Source organism: Passer domesticus, chromosome 3 (genome assembly GCF_036417665.1).
Source record: "Passer domesticus isolate bPasDom1 chromosome 3, bPasDom1.hap1, whole genome shotgun sequence".
Taxonomy (NCBI): domain Eukaryota; kingdom Metazoa; phylum Chordata; class Aves; order Passeriformes; family Passeridae; genus Passer; species Passer domesticus.
This window is the reverse complement of record NC_087476.1, coordinates 91,845,581-91,858,336: the sequence shown is the minus strand read 5'-3', so window position 1 is coordinate 91,858,336 and position 12,756 is coordinate 91,845,581.

Genomic DNA, 12,756 nt, shown 5'->3' with positions numbered 1-12,756 from the left:
CAGAAACACAGCAGGAAGCAGCACACCAGGCTGACAGCAAGGACGGGAAGCAGCAGAGCTCCTGAGCACTTGGAGGCAGAGAGGAAATGAGGCAGTGGTGGATCATTGCAGGTCTGGACATGCTGACTTAAGCTCAGAGTGATCCTCTCTTCCCCAGGACTGTCCTCAGCTTCCTTCAGCAATGGCAGCTTTCAGAAGGACACTGCACAAAACTCATCCTTTTCTCTTTGCTACCTGTAGCAGTAAAGTTGTAGGAAGATCTTGGGGTATAAAAGTTATGAGATCCCACTCCTGAAGGAGTATACCAAATATACCTCAGTTTGTGGAACAGCCATGGAGATCCTAGTGGGACTAATGGTATTTGTTTGGCCACATGCTTGGGAGAAAAACAGATTAAAACATTTTTACTTTTGAAATAAACCAAGAATTTACATCTCTTTCAAACTAAGCCAAAGCTCTTTGAAACACAGAAAAGTCAAAATAGGTTTTTCTACTATTTCCTCTGTTCTCTCATTTGAAGGCAATGTTTCAGTTAGCTTAGCTGTAGTTGGTACTTGTACCAACTTGGAGCCAGCTGCCAAGAATCTGTAAGGATTGACAGCAATGGGAGAGAAAATTGGGAGAGGAAAAAGAGAACTATGCTTCCTCAACATTTTTAATGAAGTGCAGCAAATTTAGAACAGCAAATGCATGTAGAGACTTGTTATCAAAAGCCTACATTGACTAGTTAATGGGAAAATCATTATTTGTTTGGAGAAAATTATCTTGTGCAATCATTTAGGTTCTGGTTTATTCAGACAACCCAAGATGATTTTGGCATCTGGTGTTCTTGGCACAAAAGAACCCTGGCCAGCTTCATACCTCCTATTCCCCTCCTAGCAGATGTCTTTTATGAAAGCAGCAATATCCTTGAGGGAGTTTCATGGTAGGAGGAACAGTCAATGAATGCTCCAAGTGTGTGTGAGCTGAATAGTGTGGTGCGCCCTCCAAACTAATCACAGTGCTATGAGCAACGAATGCCCTGAGGTATAATTCAAGATGGTCTTTCAAATCAGTGTGGTGCCCTTCACATGGTTATATACACCAGCAGCAGTTGCTCTAGCTGCTAAAAACCTGTGTTGTGTTTTACGTTCAGCTCCTCTGGACAAAAATGTCATGTACCCCCTCTCTCAATGGTATTGGTTTTGCAGACTTGAATTATGGAAGAACCTTCTTGGACCAGGTTTTCAATCTCATAGAGGCTGCAGCATGACAAGGGACTTGCATTCATCAGGACATCCCTTGGGGATGTCCCCCTTTTTGTCTGGTGTGGTGAAGGTATCCCTTTGAGGGGTCCCTGTTGCTTGGCTGGAAAAGAGCTGCACCGCATCTGTGGCTTCTCATATGTTCTTCTGTACAAGTGGTACAAAATACAAAGAGGAAACACAAAGTGTCCAAAATAACCTCTACAACTGTCAAAGTGAGCAACTATCCTTCAGTCAGGAAATAGGGTTTTTTGTGTGCTCAGGGCTTTTGGTGTCTGTGCTGGTTTGTGCTTCAACGGCTCGAGCTCACTTCCAAAAGAAGCAGAGGGATGCATCCACTTTTAACTGCTTCAGAGTAGTGGGTACAACTGGGAGTATTAATAAAAGGAAAATGGGCAGGAAAGTAAACCCAGGAAAATAGTATAACAAAATGTTCACTTCCCTCTACCTGGCCTGTTTGTGTAAGCACAGCCTAAAAAAGCTCACCAAGCCACATTTTCAAAACGAAGCAATGAAGTTATTCTAGTGACATTCAGACCATATCAAAAGAGCTTTTTCTGCATTTTATGAGGGTTTGTTTTGTAAAGGAAATATTAATGAAATGCATTGCAAACTTAAGGCCTGCTTCTGCTTGAACTTTTTCTGGGAGCATGGATGTGTTCCAACACTGTGAAAGTAAAAGGGAGGAGTATGACACTGACAGGATGGGTCTGGGCCCACAGGAAAATCCAGCAAGTGCTGGCAAGTTGACAGGGGAGCTGTGTTTAGTAAGGTCATTTGTAACCACTCTGTGATGTGGGCAGCTGTGCAGTAGCTCTGTTGCAGAATCAGATCTATAAACCAGACATTATAAATATAGTGTACTGTTAGGCCACTGCTGGGGGTAGAGGGTTTTCTGGATTTGATAATATATAACACTTAAAGTGGTTGTGCATTATTTCCCCAAACTGTAAAATTGTAAATTATATTATTTTAGAGTTATTATATTTGTTTAGAGGTATTACCATGTTTCCTGTGGTTCTTCTTATGATTTCTTATTGTAGCCATGATTCAGAGGAGCATTTAGAAGATGTACTTTAGTGTCTGCCTTTCCAGAGTGTTATTTAGACTTAATTTTCAATGGGGTTTTTTTGCTAATTAGAGATGCAGATACAAATGAGGGTATATGGGCTTTTGAGTTCAGGGATATATGGGCTATTGAGTTTGACTTCAGGGGATATCAAATGAGTTGCTTTGCCAAACACTGAAATTTCAGTGCTTTCTTGTGAAGTGTTGAAATGCAGGAAAAAGTCCCAGATCCGATTCAGTTCTCTTGACTGCTTTTCTTCCTTGGCTAAGCCTTTGAACAGTTTCTGCTGAACATACAAGGTTTGATACCATCTCCAGCGTGAACAGAGTTGGCTAATTTCTGAGTAGTTGTAGTATGAACAGTCTGGAAAATGAAATTCAGAAGTGAATATTTTTTTGTGTTGACAGTGTGCTTACAAAAGCACAGCCCTGTGTGACGAAGTGGTGTTCCATAAAAGTAAGCACATACACTATGAACTGTGGTTGGCAACATTTAATAAATGCTGTGGTTTAGGGAAGGAACATATGTTTTGTGTGAGAGATTTTCCTTTAGTCCTAAATTAAACGATGCTATTTCTTGTGGACTTTCAATAAGAAATCCCTGCAGGGTTAAAAATTTCTACTGTTTGCAGTCCTTTTCCCCCTCAATTTTCCCTGAAGAATGAGCTTTACAGTGCCTAATTCTCACTTCCAGACAAATTAAGAAAGGGAAAAAAATAGCCTTTTTAATTTTTATCACAGATATTTTGTAGCCCAGCACATATTCATACAATAGAAGTATCAGCTCAGAGAATTCGGAAATTTGAACAAAATGTCTGCTAAGAGGTAAGCAACAGTAATCAACTAGCACATTATCTGAAAAAGTAAATTATGTGTCCAGCCAGACTAACTATGTTAAAATGAGTGGCAGGAGAAGATGTCAAGATTTTTTTCTTTATGACCTCCATTGGTATGTGTTGATTTTTTTTGGCACTGCCCCAAGTGTAGGCAGTTGAACAAGGGGAAAAGGCAGCAGATTTTATTGACTCATAATATGGCTTGCTGTAGTATTCTGAGGGAAAACAAAAGGCTTATGTTAGCTATAAGGTAGTGTAATATATATTTAACTGGTATAAATTATAAGGTTGTCTCTCCTTAAGAGTATAACATATAAGGTTTTTTCAAAGAGAGTCTGAAGTGAAAAATGATCAAAGCACTGTCCAAAGTAGACAAATTAATCAAACAGACCCAGTTATTAAAAGAACACAAACTTGTGTATGAATTATTTGCTCCTGCTCAGTTTGAACAAAGGTTTCTAACCATTCCCAGTCTGAGATGAAGGGTAATTTTGTACTGAAGACAAACACCATGGCACATGATGGATTGCAAAATGGATCAGGTAACCTGACTCAGTTTTTCTCCTAGATGTTGTTTCCAGCCAAGCTTTCTGAGGCTGGGAAGCATCACTTTCTATAAAAGTTGGGTTTCTTTTTACTTAATATACTATGGAATTTGTATAGGTCCAGATAACTTCCAGAAATCTCTGTCTTCTGTCCTGAAACTGACCTTTTGATGTCCTTGAGCACCAGCAGAGCTCGTTACAGCAGATACACTGAATTGTCATGGTGCATGATAAGATTTGTGCATGGACAGATCATTGGGTCAGGTCTATCCTTGACATTGATCAAAATAGAAAAATCTTCTGTCAGAGGGAAGTTGAAGCACGACTTCTGGGATTTGATGGGTCTTTACAGTGTCTTCAGAAGGAGGCAGCAAAGGCTGAAGACTGGAGTGGAGGTGCCCTGACACATCGAGATCCTGTAACAAACGGGATCTCGGTGTGTCAGGGGGACACTGCAGGGGGACAACAGTGGTTACTCTGGGACAGGCAAAGGACAACTGACTCCATGAGGCCAGACAGAAGCCCTTGGTTGTGTAACGATGAGTCTGGGGTATCAACATCTTCGACCCTCTGGAACCAACCTAAAACCTATGTTGCCTCTTCCAAGTACCAAGAAACTAGTGCTTCTCAGGAAAAACTGCTATTTGTCCCATGCACTAATAATTTTTAGACAGGAATTGATACGTGACCAAAATAAAAGTGCTCAAGCATAATCAGTTGAATAAAAAATCTTGAAGTTATACACATGGCATGAAGTGCTGTAGAATTTGCCAGTATATCTAAAATGTAGCTTAAATGGGTTATGAATACCTAGGGTGAAATTTTGGCTCACTGAAGAGTGGGAATTCTGCCATTGATCTCAACAAGGCTAGAATTTCTCTGTCTTTAGTCTCCCTCTACTTATTCTTATTTTATTAGCCATTTTGCTTGCTGATTGCATGCATTTTTATTTTACATGGAGAGGTTGCATAAAGTCAGAATATAATATTTCACAATTGGCAAGACACCCTCCATCCTGCAACTGCAGTTGTAGTTGCCTGTGGGGAAGCAGTGAGTGGCTCAGGGCCAGCACACTGCAGCACTGACGAGGGGTTTCAGGGGAAGCAGAGCAGCCATGGAGCAGAGAAGGAAAGGGGCCCCTGCCTTGCATTCTTCTATGTGAGAGCCAGAAAGAAGCTGCAGCCATCTGTACTCCTAGATGCTTCCTTTATGTAATCCACAATGTAAAACAGGCTGCTGCAGGGGTCATTCAGGCTTTTTTTTCCCCCAGTCGTTATCCAGTGTGGGCTGCCACTGTTTGAATCTTTCTCCAGCCCACTCATTGCATGTGTTGACTGTGGAGCTATAAAGCTGATCCTAAAGCTAAGTGAGATGATCTGTGCTCCTTCTGCTGCCATCTTTTACAAGGGGTGTTCCATGCACACTGTGTGATGCTTTGCTGGTGACTGGGGAAACACAGCTAATAGATGCACACAAAACTTCTCTGCACAAAGCCCAGCCAGCCTTCCAACTTACTGAAGCAAGGCTCCGTCTCTTCCTTCAGCAAATCTTCCAACCTAATGATCCTTATTTCTTTGTAGGGGAAAGAAGAAATCTTGTGAAAAATACACTCGGTATGTTTATGGTTCATGTTCCTCTGCTAGCTTTAGTTAACCATTTCAAGAAAGATTTCTCTGAAGACAGAAGGCTTTCAGGGGCAGGTCAGCTCCTCAAAGGCTGTGCCTGGAATGCTTTGTGTGCCCCTTTGCTCACAGCTCTGGTCCCAACAAAGCTGCAGTCCTCAGTGGCGTTGCTCTGTATCATGTTATATTTGCTGTCCTTCTGGAATGCTTTTTTTCTATATACTTTATTCAGATTTTGGTCATATATTATCTGCCTTACAACTCGACACCTATAAAAATTTATGAATTTGTATTAAAACCAATACTTGATTATGTCAGTGTTTATGAGGCTTCCCACGAGTCCTATATTCTTCAGTGGAATCTAGCTATAGCCCCTCATAATAATAATAAAACAGGCCATATTTCACCATTTCTCAGTTAACATGACTCACTGCTCTCAATTACAGTAGCTACCAGCTCACACTTCTGTTGACTTTAAGGATTTGCTGCCTTGTAAGGTTCTTTGCTGATCTAAACACACATAGACATTTATTCAGTGGGCCTCCTTAACTGGGCTAGAAATAGCTGTGGGTGCATTTTTCCCTTTTCAGAGAACAATGTCTAACTACATTTGTTCATGCAGAAGTGTGTAGTGACTCATAATGAATATGTAATTGTGGGTTTATGTACTGATAATAAGAAAAAATTGACGCCACTAGGGCCTTTGTGTTTGCAAATGCTCTGGATATGAAGACCAAATGAAAAAACAAAGAAAATAAACTGAATATGCTTCTTCCTCCCACAGTAAGGCTCTTCTTATTTCCACCCTTTACTTGTCTGGATCAGTCTTCAGTACTTCATTCTGGGGCTTGATGCAGAATTTGTGTGGAGTGCCAGCTGCAGCAGTCATCTTCTGGCTTTTGCAAGGGAGTGTGTTTCACCTGAAGTTAATAGTTTAGAGTCTGGTTCTGGTATTATGCAGTTCTTTTATCTTCATTATCCAGTTTTTTAAAACCAAACCAATGTATACAGTAATCATAAAGACTAGTAAGACTCCAGCCTTTTAAACCAGACATCAGTGAGTGTGGGGGATTTCTAATCTTTAATACTAGCATTGGTAACATTCTGCTGCTGCCAGGATAATAGCAAGCTGTACAACATATTTGCAAAATAAGATTCTTGCATCCTAGTAAAGATAAAGATGTTTTAAAAAATTAATCAGGGGAATAACTCTCTATATAGATAATGATATATATATAATGTAAACCACACATCCATGTTTTCCTAATTCTGAATAACATAATGACTACAGGACTCAGAGGTACACAAATAGTATATGCGAAACACAGGAGAAAATTTCTCTTAATCCCAATTTTTTACTTCCCATAATGTAGCTATAATATTTCTGTAGTATGAGAACTCCACAGGGGTAATTTTTGCTGGTTTGAAGGATGCACTTGATAGAAGTTGGTTCCAGAAGTTACAGCTATACATAAATTTAAATGAATATATAACATATACATAACTTTTAGCCAACAGTTATATAGCATTGTATCATGTTTTATGGAGACATAAAGCTGTTATGATTCTTGAACTTTTTAGTTCCTTCTGTATCAGATTGTATCTCCAGGAAAAGAACAGATGACTTATGCCTAAGTTTAAATGATTCTGAAGTTATAAATTTAACAGAGGTAGATAGCAGCACTACTACTGCCCAGAGATGTTTCTCATATCTCAAAATACCTTGAACGACCTAATTGTTTCAAGATAGTGATGTAAAAACTGTTCAGGATGATAGGTTGTACTTTTCCCAAGTCAAACTAAGTTCCACTTCTACAGAAAGCATTTATTGCATTCAGAAACCTTGAGATTGTTGGCAACAGTAGTATGTTTCATTTTGGCAAATCCTGCAGGGCATATCTCCATAACTTATGCAAAAAACAGGAATTTAGAATACGGACCAAAAAGGGAAAGAAACTGGTAATTTCTGTAAGTTCTGGTGCATTAGAGCAATCTTAAAACCCTCTTCTGGTATTTGTCCTGCCAAAAAAAAGTGGACAATGAAAGATCAGTGTTTTTGAAAATGAGTCTCTGAATCATATAAAAGTTGGGATATAGATGCACAAGAGCAATTAAAAATCATGTAGGTCAGAAGAAGGTTACACCTATTGCAGTAGAAAAATTAGACCATGTTGCTCTTTTATTCAAAGCAGGACTTGGAATCCATAGATTCCATTTTAAAAGGATATTTCCTAGAGTGTCAGATGGTCAGGACATTGTAGTGAAACTTCTACTTTTAAGATTTCAGGAAAGAAGCTGAATGCGCATTTTCCTTGCCTGCACAGCATTCTGACTACTGGATACAGAATATAAAAAAGCCAGGATATCTATTTCTCTTCCTTATCCTTGCAAATGTCATCAATTGTGCAACTTGTCTTTTACATCTTTTGAAGTAAAGTTCCTCTGGTGAGGATATGGCAAGAGCTGGTGGCACTCCCTCACACAGTTGTGTACATCAGAGCTGAAATACAACTCACCCCAGCTTGTGCTCGCACTCTCTGCTAGTCTCCTTCCTACAGTTAAAGAGTTTCTGCGTGGCTGTGCAAAGGCTTTAAGGGATGTGTGCATGACTGTGCAAAGCTGAATGGCAGTCTAGATATATAATTATCAAGTACACAATTTATTTCATGAACATAAATCATGTTCCTTTATGGAGAGAAATAATCAAGTTAGTGTCATTAAATTTTATAAAATATAAGGAACTAATTTCAAGGCCAAGATACAAATGGCCTTCCTTTTAATTATTTTGCCATTACAGACTTCCTTTACTTTTATTGCACTGTAATTGTTAACTGGAGACAATTTTAATTTAAAATACGATCCTATTTCCCCAGACAAAAACTAGAAAAATCCCTGTTAGGCAATCTGCTTCGTATTTGCCAGTAAGAGCTTGTAACATCTCCACCTTGTGGTTGTTCATCTGAGTGATGAGCTTAAGCTGCCACATCTCACACCATGGGTATCTTGGCTCAGGGACTCCAGGTTCTCTGAGCATCCATTTCATACATTGACGAGGTCTACCTAAGAGATTCTTGTATTAAAAAAATGCATATATTTACATAATTTAGATTAAAATCAGTTCTTCTTTCATACTTTTTATCAGACATGTTAAAATTTTGTATTTTAGACAACATTAATATTTAAATTCAGGGATAAGCAGCTACACAAGCAATAAGCATATAGGATAATTAAAACTATTCAACTTGAAAATAATTATTTTTTAAATAAAAAATGCCATCAAATCAAATAAGACAACCCAAGGGCTCTGTCAAGAAGATCAATTATTTTTTTACTCATCAAAATGTTTGCAGATATCCTATATTTGATGAAAAGAATGCACATTACACAGAATAATTCTCACTCTGTGGAATGGGAGAATGTTATTGTCCGCTTTTCACAAGGGCAAAGCCAGCTGAAGAGGGAATTTGTCCTTTCACTAAATCACAGGGAGAGACAGTGGTGGAAAAGAAGAGTAGCCCAGACTTTCTGTTTTACAGTTCACAGCTTTTTATGTTAGATCTTCCATCTCTCATCCTGTTATGATTTATTAATATCAGGAAATTGTCTACTCAACTCTAAGAAACCTTAGGTCACAGGTATTAACTCAGCATTAATTGCAGAAGTTGAGCAGTGATTTTTTATGTTTGTTTGTTTGTTTGTTTTTAACATTTTACTTTTTTTTCTTGCAAATGTAAGAAAAAGGTCCTTTGATATTTCTGGTATTTCCCCTGTCACAGTCAGACAGAAGAATTAAGACATAAGCTCTTTTGTGGTATTTTGTCACTTCCTGCACACCCCAGAATTTTAAAATGCAAATAAGGCAAATAAGTAACTGTAATTCTTTTATCTGGGCTTTCTAAAATGTCTCAAATTCTTCAGCTTGATATTCTAATTGAAGGTGTCCCAACCTCTTCTTTCCAAGAAGGAGACTTCTTTTATTTTACTTTCATTTTTTCTGTCAGAGCTCATTTTTTTTCCTGCCCTATTGTATATCTATGCATAGAACATTCAGTTTAGGAGGACTCAAAGGCTCAAATACATCTCTTCTAGCTCCAGGTACCACAGATAGCAACAAAACTGCCTCTAGTCATAAACCTAGAAATTAGATTTTTTTTCCCCTATCTGAATAGCCTTCCATAGACACCAAAACTTACATGGTGCAATTCTTGGTGGCAGCCCTGCAAAAGCATCAGTATGGATACAGCTATGGTTCAATACTTAAAAAGCCGATAACAAAAAAAAAAAAAATAGACACAATTTAATTGTCCCAGTGAGTGTGTAAGATTTTGAGTAGCTGAAAATGGTCAGTAATAACAGTCCAAACTGGTCCAAAGAGTTATATGAAATGGCACTCCATGGGTAAGAGACTGACAAGAGATGAAGTCTTGGAGAGTTTTTGTGAAGTTCAGAGATATAAATCTGACAGAGGGGGAAAGGAAGAGGTTTTGACAACAATAGCAGGTGTATAACATGCATATGTAATCTGTGCTTCCTAAACAGGAGGAGGAGTTTTGAGCTGGGGAAAGAAAAACTGGAAGGAGCAGCTGTGAGGATGGTGGTTGATGAGAAAAAGGGGGAATGTGGCCAAAATTGAACCGACTAATCTAGCTAAATCGATCTTCACTATAGGTGTCAACATCTGAGCTGGTCACCCCAGCTTCCTCAATGGGGCATTCTCAATAGATCATTCAGAAAGGGCATATTCTTCACTCATAATTACACTTTACTACTTCCTATTTCTTTTTCACATTAATATTTCCTATTTATTTTTCTAGTCTATTCCAAAAAAATTATTTTAGAAAAATACTATTTTTGAAAGAAAAAGCTTTTCTTGCCAGCACATGAACTAATCATGTACTTTATAGACAATAAAGAAGAAGATGCACTCTGAGAGCATGGTTAATACCCCCATGAAGTAGTAGCATAAAGTAAATCTTTTTCTATATTGACTACAAAGTGAATACAAAATTATATCTCAGCTACAATATCTGAAGAGTCCTAATTTCAAGAGGATCCAAATAATGGTCTCTTTTCAGCAGCAAAGACCTGGAGCTTGCTGAAGAGCTTCATCCCCAGAGGTGCAGTGGCACTCGCCCTGGCTGCCCTTGTCCCCAGGTGCTGGCTGCATGGCATGGTGTGAACCCAGCTCTACTGCTCCGAGCTGTCCAAACCATTTCAGTCTTCTTAAAGATTAGGTACTGATGGTAGGAGACTGAGCACCATGACACAGTTGGATTTCAGAAACAGAATACCTCAAATAGAAAATGTGGTTCTGGTGTGTGTTCCTTCATGTTCAGTAAGGATTTGATCACCATGTGGTGACTAATCCATAACCGCCCTGCTTTGCCAGCATGATTTCAGAATGCCACTGGATTAAATAACGACGGAGCTTTGAAGAGTAGAGCTGCTGAGGGATGGGTGGGAAAACTTTGAAAACCTAAAAGAGTTTGTTCAAATAACACATTTAGATCCTTATTGGGAAATAATTGGTCTGGAAATGAAACTTCAGTGCCTCCTTGTCTCAGACGTTTGCAATGCTGAAGTAAAACCACACCTTATAAACGTCTGATCTGCCGAAGTTCAGTGAGGCTCCAAAGACTTTTTGAAATGCTAAACTTCTCTGCATTTTTTCCAGGAGGGAAATTTTTGCCCTGTTCTGTTTGAAGAAGTCCGCCTGTGACTAATTAAGAGCAGCGTGTGGCACGCGTTGCGGCAGTGCCGGTGTTGCCAAGCCCCTCTTGGTGGTCCTGAAAACCACAGGCATTTGCCTGCTGTGGGCACGGGCTGGCCAGGGCTGGTGGCTGTAGTCCCATGAACAAGGACACTCTGGCAGCCCTAACTCAGGCAATGCTATCACTTTAGCCAGCTGGAGTCATGCCTGAACAATTCCAAACAGGACAGATGCTTCAACCCAGGAAAAGCTCTGTGCAACAGCCTGTCACTTACAGATCCACTTGATATTACTGGGATGAGGATAGTGTGTTAATCTGCTTCCACAGGGCAGAATAAAGTTGATGTTAATGCCAAGTGTAGTTGCTTAGCCAAACCCTGCTCAAGTTTCACTCATCCTGTAGGCTGAGAAATGCTTAGAATGGTCAAAACCTAAAATGTTTATTTTTATCAGTGAAAGCATCTTAATTAGGTTTTAGGGGCTTGTGGGCTGTGTGCACATACATACAAAATTCTATTATGCAGAGAATGAGTTAAGGAAATAAGAAAAGTCAACTCTGTGGTGTGCAGGATGATCTGATGGAGAGCATAAAAGGATATAGCTCATTCTCTGACTCTCTTGAGCCATCTGTAAAGTAGCAACAACTGCATTTCCCTTCCAAGCTGCTCTGAGCTGCTGGTCACCTTCTGTAGTGCAGCCTGCAGCACTTACGGCCTGCAGTGTTAACTGGGGGAGGGCAATACAGTGACTAAAATTTGAAAGCAGGCTGTTTCTTTGGAGTTGAAAGGAAGGGAAACAATTGCTAGCATTACATGCAACTGTGCTGATTATGGGGATTTAGATCTATTATCTCAGTTTTTACTGAAAGCCACTTCCCGCAGCAAAGAAAACACACTGGTTTTTTGATGTTTATCCTAAATTCATAGTACTTCTGCTAGAATAGATATCTGGAAGTATTTAAGTGAACAGTTAAAGTTCAGAATTTGAAACTTAATGAAACAAGATTTTTATACTGATGATGCAAGGACTCTAGAAGAAAACAATGTTCCTTTTGTAATTAAGCAGAGCAGCTATTTATACTGTCGGCTGCATTCCAGTACAAAGTGCACTCATGGCATCAATTTAAAGGGCATATGTTGGAGGCAAACACACAAAAGTGGTTTGGAAAGAGGCATGGAGTAAAAGTTTCTGAAGTGCCTAAGTCTCTTCAAGGAGTGAGTCTTCAAGGACACTCATTTGATTTTGAAAGTTTTACTCAGGCTTACCAGAAACAACTTAAAATTGGCCATGATCCTCTTTAGCTGCAGAAAATTCCTTTTGGAATAGGTTTTATTCGAGTAACTCCAGATGTACTTGCCCTATTCCTGTGTTAGGAGGAGGTCCAATTTGATTTAAATAATTTGCTGTGACTTCAACCACAGCAGGATTAAGTCCTGAGTCTTTTGTCAGTATAAGACTCAGAAATTTCTTTACCTCTTTTAATATTATTAGCTTTCTTTCTTCTTGCAACTTTTAATTTCCATACTTTCTTCTCTTTAGACATGTAAGGTGCATTACCAAAAAAAGTCTATCTTGCAATAAGCAAAACAACTTTTCTCTAACATTTCCAGTTTCCACCAGACTAAAGATGAAAAAGCCTAAGTCTGTACATTTTACTGCATAGCTGAGACCAAATTCTGCATGGAAACATTTTATCAAGTACCTTATTTTTCTACGCATTCCTGGAGGACC